Source organism: Branchiostoma floridae, chromosome 12 (assembly GCF_000003815.2).
Source record: "Branchiostoma floridae strain S238N-H82 chromosome 12, Bfl_VNyyK, whole genome shotgun sequence".
Lineage (NCBI taxonomy): Eukaryota > Metazoa > Chordata > Leptocardii > Amphioxiformes > Branchiostomatidae > Branchiostoma > Branchiostoma floridae.
The window spans coordinates 7,023,552-7,033,113 of NC_049990.1; the positions used below are offsets into that span (position 1 = coordinate 7,023,552).

The following is a 9,562-nucleotide window of genomic DNA, read 5'->3' on the forward strand; positions in this document are numbered from 1 at the left end:
ATATACAACAACAAAAAACTAAAGAAGTCTACAAGAAAATCTGCAAACCAACAGAGGAGAAAGTGTAGCCAGGACTGTCAGGTACATCTTGTATTTCTTTTGTATCTCTTCTACTTTGTTAAGAACATAGCTGAAAATAGATGCACTGAAAAATTAGAGGTTTACTTCTAGCCTGTGACATCAGTGTTAACTTATATAGAAAAATCTGTGTACAAACAATTCATTATATCAGTTGAAAAAATCTAGCAGAAAAGATGTGTTCGACGGGCAAATCAATTGAACTTTTCCCAACAAACAACATCCATTTATCAGTCTTTTGAAAATTAAGACTGCAACAAAAGTAATATCTGAAGGAACCGTGAAAAAATCGCGACCTCCGTTCAACATTTTCTACGACTTCAGTGCCGACACAGCCCCCCTCCCCAGTTTGTCATCGTCGCATTAGCTGTTGTTTTTCCCGCATTCCACCGACAAACAAGCAAAAATAAACCTCCAAAAGAATCCTATACATGTACTTATCACCAAGGACTTTAGGCATTCGATGAGTTTTCGTCAAAGTTACACGCTTTTGAAGCGTTCCTGCGTGATTTTTCCCGCGATCACAGCGGGGATATCAGATATTCCACCAATAATGGCGCTTGGGCGAGCTACGTCACGCCGAAATGGCCAATGGGGTGCGACTCTCGCGATTTGCGAGATGTGAGTTACTGCGAGACTTGCGCGAGACTTGAGTTAGAATCAAAATGGCGGCTCGGTGAAGGCGGAATCGGCGAATTTTTAACTTTGAGCAAAGTTTTCGGGGGGAAATAAGGGCGTACCGGTAAATTTTGATTTTTTTGCTAATTTTTTTATTGGCGCGCCGTGCGACCATCATTTAAAAAATAGGTGCATTATTAAAATTACGATTGCATTGCGACCAAATCTAGTCGCAGTCACGAGCCCTGATGCACACAGTACTTTTGGATCTTACTACCTATTAGTAAGTTATTCTCATATACAGATATTTCAAAAGCTTTCCCTATTCACGGGGACCTTAATGTATGTCTTAATTGCCAGGTAGATTTCTTATACTCATGTATAAGTTTTGATATGGAACTTTGATACCAGTACTCAAGTTAGAGTGGTAAAGATATTCTATCACAATTATCTTACATTGTGGTTCTGTTAACTACATTAGGTGTTTGTGTTCATGTTATGCACTCTCAGTAGCTACAGTAATGTGATTTATCTGTGGTGACTCAAGCAGTGGCAGGCATAAAGTTTGTGTATGTATTTATGGGCCATGTTGCCCCCCTCAGTCGGAAGGTTAAACTACAACAATATTTTCAGCACCATGTACAGCACCTAACCTAAGAGTTACTCTTTCTGCATAAATGATGATTTAGGTTTACAAGGGTCTTTTATAGTTATTTTGTAGGCAATATACATCCATGCAAAATGTCATTGCATATATTAAAAGCTGGATTCTATGTTTTTTAGGAAAAAGATTAGGAAAATTAATCTTTAGGTTAAAAGAAACAGTAAGTACAATCCAAACAAGATTTGTGTTAAAGAATGTACAAAGCAGAGCAAGGCAAGGCCTCACATTTCATAAATTGACACATTTCATAAATTGAAATGTTAGATGAAAGATTTATGAAAGCCTTCATTATTCTTATGCTTAAACTTATTGTGTCTATTAGTATCATGTCCTTTTTTGTCCTATCACCACATTTTGATTGTCTGATGTAACTATTTTTGTTACATCTTATCAAGAAAAGAAATCAACACAAGAACATTATGCATGTAGGTGGGGGAATAGCAGTGTTCCAACTGCAAAATTTCAGGTTGCGCAATGCGCTACCTGGGTTCAAAATCAAGTCGCGCCAAGCAAAATGTGGTCGCGTTTGCAAGTGGGCATTTGGAGCACTGATTATCCATCACCGATATGGAAACTCACATTTCAAAGTCAGGCTATCTGCAGAGTTTAAACGGCACGACGAGGAAGAAAGACTGCTCAGACGCTCCTATCGACCCAATCTTCCTCCAAAATGGGCCAGACAATTAAGCCGTGCTCCCTGACCTGTGCATGTATGGCCATCATATTTTATGGAAAATGAGATTTGCAGCGCCCTGCTACAGGTCGTCTGGCAGGCTTTGCCGGTAACGGCCTCGGGAGTGAAGAATGTATGTTTTCTACCCGGTGTTTTACATGGACGCGGCTTGTGATGTATTTGCGTCAATGTTTGTACAGTGTACATGTATTTCCGGTGTCTCAGATTCACTGAGGAATAGTCACCTCGAAATGTACAAGAAATCAAAACTACCATAAACATTTCAAGAGTTGGCTTTGCCCGTAACGGCCTCGGGAGTGAAGAATGTATGTTTTCCTACCTGATGTTTTACAGGGACGCGGCTTGCAATGTATTTGCATCAATGTTTGTAATGCGTGCACTGTAAATACATTAATCTTTGTGGGAACGTAATTCTGCAGTGGGAAAGGGACGGAGATGATTGCAGTGTTTTAAGTCTGCAGATTATACAATTGTGCAGTACAGTCGTAATTCAAGAATTGAAAAACTGTACATGTATTTCTGGTGTCTTGATTTCACTGAGGAATGGTCACTTTAAAAACATACAAGAAATCAAAACCACCATAAACATTTCAAGACGTATATTTCATATATATATATCCTAACTGAATGTTTAAGTTAACAGTACTCATTCTCAGGATTTTCCCAATAAGGAAAGAATACTCATTGAAACTTACATGAAGGTAAGAAGAACCTATTATAATATTGATGAATTTACACACTTTAACATGTACGTGTAACAAAGGTTCAGGTATAGAAAAAGAGTACCAGTGTCCCCTCCCCCCTCAAAAATGGACTGCCCCAGCATTTTGTCCTAACTTCTGTATGATCATCCTTGCCACACCCACCCCTCATCCCTGGTGGGTGTGGCTTGCATCAACACAAATTTGAGGTTGATGTTGGATTTATGTATGTTTAATTGGTTTCATTTGCAATATCCTTTCTGCAAATTTGATCATTTTCTTAGTCCTTTGATGTCGGTAAAAGCCATATTTAAAAAAGATAATCTCATTTATTTCCTACTGAATTATTCAAGGTATTACCCAGAGTATCAGGAGTGATAAAACATGAAACATACAGAAAAGTGAAATACGTTATGTATGCAGTGTGGGGATATGTAATTTCTGTAAAATCAATGTGTTGGGTCACATTTGTCCAATTTTTTTCAGGAAAAGGGGCAAAGACTAAACGTCTAAAATGTTGATTATCAACAAATGGCTTACCCATCACTGGTACAATGTTGGCATTTAGTATGAAAAATGTCATTACGATAGTGTCAAGCTTTTGGAGGTCTAGTTTAAAGATGAAGTTGCTTTTTTTCAGGATGGTTAGATTTTAGGTCAGCCGAATCGTGGCTGTCCTTGGTTTGTGGGTAAAAACGATTTTTGCAGCGTGGCTCTAATGCGTATGAAGTACCTATGGAAAAAAGCATATGTTCCTCCATTGATGGGGGAAGCATAAAGGGGCGACCAAATGGCCGACAATCAGTCAAAGTCACATTTATGGCCCAGCCGAGCCACCTCGTGGCAAACGGGTCACCAGATTCATGGAGGAAATAGCTGAATCTTGTGTCGAAATACAGAGAGATAGGCAGCTTTGTAAGTTCTCCCGGACTGTTTGTCATTACGTGCTTTACCACAGGCGGCCCATGGACTCCCCGAGTGGAGTGTATGCTTGTTTGTGCCACCATTTTCCCGGTTGAAGCATGGCTCGTGACAGGACTGACCTCATTGCCTGCAACGTCCAACCAATTTCTATTCAAATGGGTGCCAGTTCCGGGGCCGGGCCTGATCAAGTTATTGTCAAAGCGCCTCAGCCTTCAGTTCAAAGCTTGGAAGATGTCTTGTCGCCTGGTATGACGTGAATCTATTTTATCATGATTCACGCTCCTTTGCTTTATCCCAGTTTCGCTTCACTTACAGCTAGTCTACTGATTACCAGTAGAAACACATCAGCATAAAAGGTATACACAGGTCCAATTTACAACCTCCTGCTCTCTCAGACAGGAAGCTTTATCCCATCCTACATATGGCATCACACTAGTGCTGTCAATGACCACCTTTTTACCTTGAAATCTACTTTGGACAAACTTTGGTTATGAACATTGACCCATCCTCTGAAACTGGAGTGGTGATGGGAAAATGTCCTTTAGAGTTTTCAGACTCTTCGGGCAAGCTATTTTCCTGCTGTGTCGTGATGGCGTAAGGACCTCAAACCTCCTACATGTTTGTATCATGTAGATAAGGTGAACGTCAACAGCCAGAAGTCGATGTGTTTGCTTTCTTTAGAAGCGTGGTTATGTTGCTAGCTGATGGGACCAAGTGCAATATCTTTTCAGAATGTTGGAGAGAACATTATCATCATCATCTGGTCATGCTGGTAGCACAGATGAACATGACTCTCTCCCTCCATCCGTCCCTATCCTCCATAGCCTTGGGCAGATCTTCCACTGAGCAGCAAACGTCTTCGCAAAGATGAAAGCAGAGAAAACAGAATTGGCCCCCGTTCGCCCAATCTGTGTCACCCTCCAGCTCGGGATCAAGTCTGCCCAAGACGAATGAGTCTATCTTCGGGAGGAATCTCACTTTCTGGGTAATAAGTCCTTCAGGGTTTTTCTGCACCATGTAACACATGACAGACATCAAACTGAGCTGACAATAGGAATACGTTACCACGGTTACCCCCAGGCAGGTGCTATCTACGCAAATCCTCCTCGTATGTCTACCAGCGACGCTCGAGGCAGCCAATTCCATTAGTCGGCACTGCATTGTCACACCTCACAAATTTACTGCAGCAATAACATTGTTCATTTAGCAACAAGTGAGCGGTCGTTAACTTTTGCCACTAAAATAAAAAAAGGGGAGAAGCGAACATTTGTCAGAAAAAAGTTTGAAGGAGCTGATTAATAAACATGACCATCAATGTACGTGCAAGCTAAGTCTCTAGTTCATAGGATAGTTTCTGAACTTGTATACAAGTATATGAACTCTGAACTTTTGACTAATAGCGAGGAACTATTATGTAATCTTTGTTCGGGCATCTGGTCTCGGCGAAATTAAAACATACATCTTGCGTAAGGTAATGGATGCACGCATTACCCACGATCCCGACGCCATGTTCCGCTGTCTGTGTTGTCAATCATAGCCGACGTTTCCTTGGGTACGACCAAGAAAAGATGACATTGTGACTAATGAAAATTATCTCCAGCGTGCATTCTTCACTTAAGTAGTACTTCTGGAAGTTCTGCGCGGGAGATAGCGGGTAATTGGGAGATTTATTACGTTGAAGTGGGTGGTAGGAAGTAATTGTGTTGGTACTTGATGAATGTAAGGGTTGCCGAGCCGAATTGAAGTATCATTTTAGCAGCTAAAATCGAAGTACTCTTGAACAGATGGATGTGGGATAAAAAGTCGTGTTGTCAGATTCGGGGCGATGATTTGAGGTTGTTGTAACAAGAGAAATGGCGAAGATGATTTGATCTATGTACAGAAGTAGTGATTAGTCTATTTCCATCCAACAAATTGTGCCGATTAGTATATCGTGTGCAGTGATTCACTGTGGCAAGAGAGAGACATGCCAGGAGACATGCCATGCCTTGCCTCCGCCCCCCCCCCCTCCCAACGACCTGGAGGTCAAGGGACTAGGTAGTAAGGTAGGGAGATGCACTGATTAATGATAATAGAACAATTGAAGAAAGACAATTTTTTATTACATTATTGAAGTGTTCATTAAAGCTACACAGTCATTTAAGTTTGTAGTCAATCAATTTTACAAAGAAAATGACTTGCATACAGCATAGTTTGATTACCATTCAGTCAAGCTGTTAGTCCAATTTATCATGTAGCTGGATTTTATAATAATCCAAATCCCCAAGAAACAGGACTTACTCATTGACAAATGTTCAACTGAACAGCATCATTTTGGCCTGGAATGAGCAATCTGTCACTGTAATGGCATCACTTAATGCAGATGTACATGTAGAACATGTGACTAGGTGAGCAGTGGGTCAAAAGTTGCCCCCCCAAAATTTATATTTTATTTACATTTGCAATGTTATATTTGCAATGTCATAAATTTGTAGTGAAAAGAGTGACTGTGGCTCGAGTGAAAACTTGGAATCACCATAAACACCATGCCATGGAAGCACCGTAATTGCATAAACAAAGATGTACAGTATTGTAGAGTTTTCATGGTTGTTTTTTATGTTTTCAGAATGGAGTCTATTAGTGTTAGGTTTTTGTATCCTACATGCATGTCTTATATGATAAATGGTCATGTTACAATGTGGTACGGAGTTTCCTTTGCAAGATGGGAGAAACAGATAAATGTAATTGTATTTCCTGGCCAAAACAAATTGCCTGGCTTCAGCCCATTTATCTCGCCGTATAATACAAATGTTTGGAATGATCGGATATTTGACTATCTTTCTCAGACACATCCAGCATCCCGATACATCTTCCTTTGCAATTTCTGGCAGTGTGCATTTTTCTTGTAGTTCCAACATTAAGAAGGCTTCTCTGACTAAGCTAGGAACATGATATTTGCCTGGCATTGAAAAGCCCCTCGCCTTGTTTTATGTGCTGCGTTCAATCATCACATCTTCAGCTGACTCATTTGTCTGTCTGGCAACGTTAACATGAAGTGTAATGTACATGTAATGAAAGGATAGTGCATATAGTTCCATTAATTATTATTAGCACTGATGTGAGTTTTGCAGAATCATCTTTTTGGACCTCTTATCTATTGATGGAAAATGCAAAAGTAGTCCAACTTCAGTCAATTTAAGCCTCATTTTTCTCTTTTGTGAAGGTAGTAATTCACACTTCCAGTCCTGTGCCAGAGTAATCCTGTGCCATTCATTTTATTCTCTCTCTTTTATTCTGTCAAAAACCAATGTTAAGAAGATGTTCCTGGTAGTGACTTATCATCTCCAGCCAAACAGACCTGTGGCTTTTGTGAAGAACTTTTGGGATGTATGCTTAAAGGTAACACCAGCTGCATGTATATGTACTGATGCCAGTACATGTACAAGTACAGGTACAGCTACAGGTCTAAAATGTACCTGCTGTATCTGAACTATTTGACTAAGTAACATGATTGAACAGTTAACAGAACATTTATTTAGACTTGACGTATCTCATGAAGATAACCTTTGTGTCCAAAAGGATCTCAAATCTCAAATGGTGCTGATTTCAATATCCATACAATGTTGCTAAGGTACAGTACAGATGCATTGGTGTTGTGTTTTTGTGAACCTTAATGGTTTTTGCAGTACACACATCTTGCATTACAACATCAGAATTACAAGCACAGCCCCAATTCTTCATGCACTGTGCATGTGAAGGTGATAAATGTATTTCTATCCCCAAAGATGTGCATTAGAGAGGAGCAAACTGTCCTGTTTGCAGGAAAAACACATTTGTACATGCAAACATTTCAACACATGCACTTCCAGGAGCCAGAAAGCCTGTCCTTGGTGCTGAAATTCGCATTATGAGGAATATTGTTTGCAGGTCTGTTATCAATATGTATGTGCATAAGTGGCCTTGGTGACCACACCTTCCAGGAAAAACACATTCGTACATGAAAACAACATTTCACTTCACGCACTTCCAGGAGTAAGAGTACCTGTCCTTGGTGCTGAAATCCGCGTTATGAGGAATTGTTTGCAGGTCTGTTATCAATATGTATGTTATTGATATTTATGGGCTTAGGTAGTCTTGCAAACAACATTTCACCACATGCACTTCCAAGAGCAAGAGTACCTGTCCTTGGTGCTGAAAATTGCGTTATGAGGAATTGTTTGCAGGTCTGTTATCAATATGTATGGGCATAAGTGGCCTTGGTGACCTTTTTCTCCAACCCTAATGGAGCGGGGGTGAGCACGAACAACTTCCCTCCCAGAAATGGCCCCATCACTCCGCCGACTTCCAAGTCAGAGGTGGGAAAGCGTAATGGAAAATAGCCATTGACTCTACGGTCTGTCCAGAACCCTACATTCGTCTTACCATCGGTTGGCTTAAAGTTACGGCCGGGATTTTTGGGAGAGCGAAGGTGATTTTTTTGTTTTCAGCCATGCAATAGTGGTTCCTTTAAGGCAATATCAATTAATTTCTTTGGTTCACAGCAGGCTGTTCCCAAAAATTTGCCTATAAGGACCAACAAAAATTTCACCCCGTCCGTCTTAAACATCTCAACTTCATGAAATTGAGCATTTCCATTTTTAATGTATGTATTTAGGTTAAAGCGTAAAAAAGGAAAACCTTTGGCATTCCCTCAAGCAGCTTAAAATGTCATCTTTGACCTGTGCTTATGGGGCCAGGCATATACACTAACACAACTATCAGCCAACCCCCCTATGTTCAGACCCCCTGCATTAGGGTATGTCAGAGCATAGGTGCGCTGAAACAGAGGGGTGTGGTAGAACATAGGAGTGTGGGAAAGTGCCTTTTGTTGTCATAATATGTTGAGTTTTCCAGCAGTAGCATCTTTAAGTTGCTTTGCATTGAGGCTTCTTGAGATGCCTTTGGCCAGGCTCAGGCATGGGTTGAAGATACGTTGATAATTCCTGACTTTGAATTTTCGGTGTTGGGCACCGGGGGTCAAAGTAAGTGTGCATGTATCGGGTACAGCTTGTACAGATCTGCCCAAGGGAAGTTAAGTGGGATTTAGAACTTGTTTTGCTTACATCATTTGAAGAAGAAGATCTGATATACTCTGGGATATTCAGTGTCTTGATCCCTATCCTGAGGGCTTTTCTCTACTATCTAAGCCGCATTTTCATACATATATATTTTAGCGGTTTAAAGAGGAAAATCGTTTTTCCTTATGCTCATGTGAACATGGCCTTCCTACTGGGAAAGGACTCACATGGATTTTTAGTGAGAATCTGTGTCAAATGCTGTTTTTTTTAAACCTTGAAAAGGATTTCAAATCTTATTTCAAATCAGAGTTGCAAGTCAGTAAGGCTTAGTGATGGTTTTAGAAAATTTAAGAATTTCCTCTGAAAATGACAAATAGTTAAGAAGATGAAGGTTATAATGACAATCAGATGTAGAATGACAGAAGAAACACGTCATAAGTTTCTGACAGGGTAAAGAATTGGCACCAACAGTTACTGTAAGTTGATTTCATGTAGCATCTCTTAAATTTCATGGCACAGAGAAAATAAAAACTTTGCCGGTGTCTTTGAGTTTACGGTCCAAATGGCAGTACTATTGCAATGAATAGTCTGTGAGAGTATATGTAAAAAAAGGAGCAAAATTACAAAATTTACAGTACAACCTTAAGGTTAATACTTTAGAGATAGAATGGTCGTGCAACAGTGTTTCGATGCCTTGAGTGGTACGAGTAGGGTGGCTCTAAATCTACTATCGAATGGAGACGAGTTACCGATCGTCATGGAACGAATGAGTCACAAATACAGCACAGAATTTTACGACAGCTGTGAAGCTAATCTACTTTCCACTGTGTGGCTTGAAATGTAAGGC

General features: G+C 40.2%; 1 protein-coding gene across 1 annotated transcript in view; it reads left to right on the plus strand.

Annotated features, from left to right (window-relative positions):
- Positions 1-9,562, plus strand: part of LOC118427347 (ras-related protein Rab-6A) — a gene marked incomplete in the record, with an annotated part of 76,096 nt that overhangs the window by 17,262 nt on the left and 49,272 nt on the right.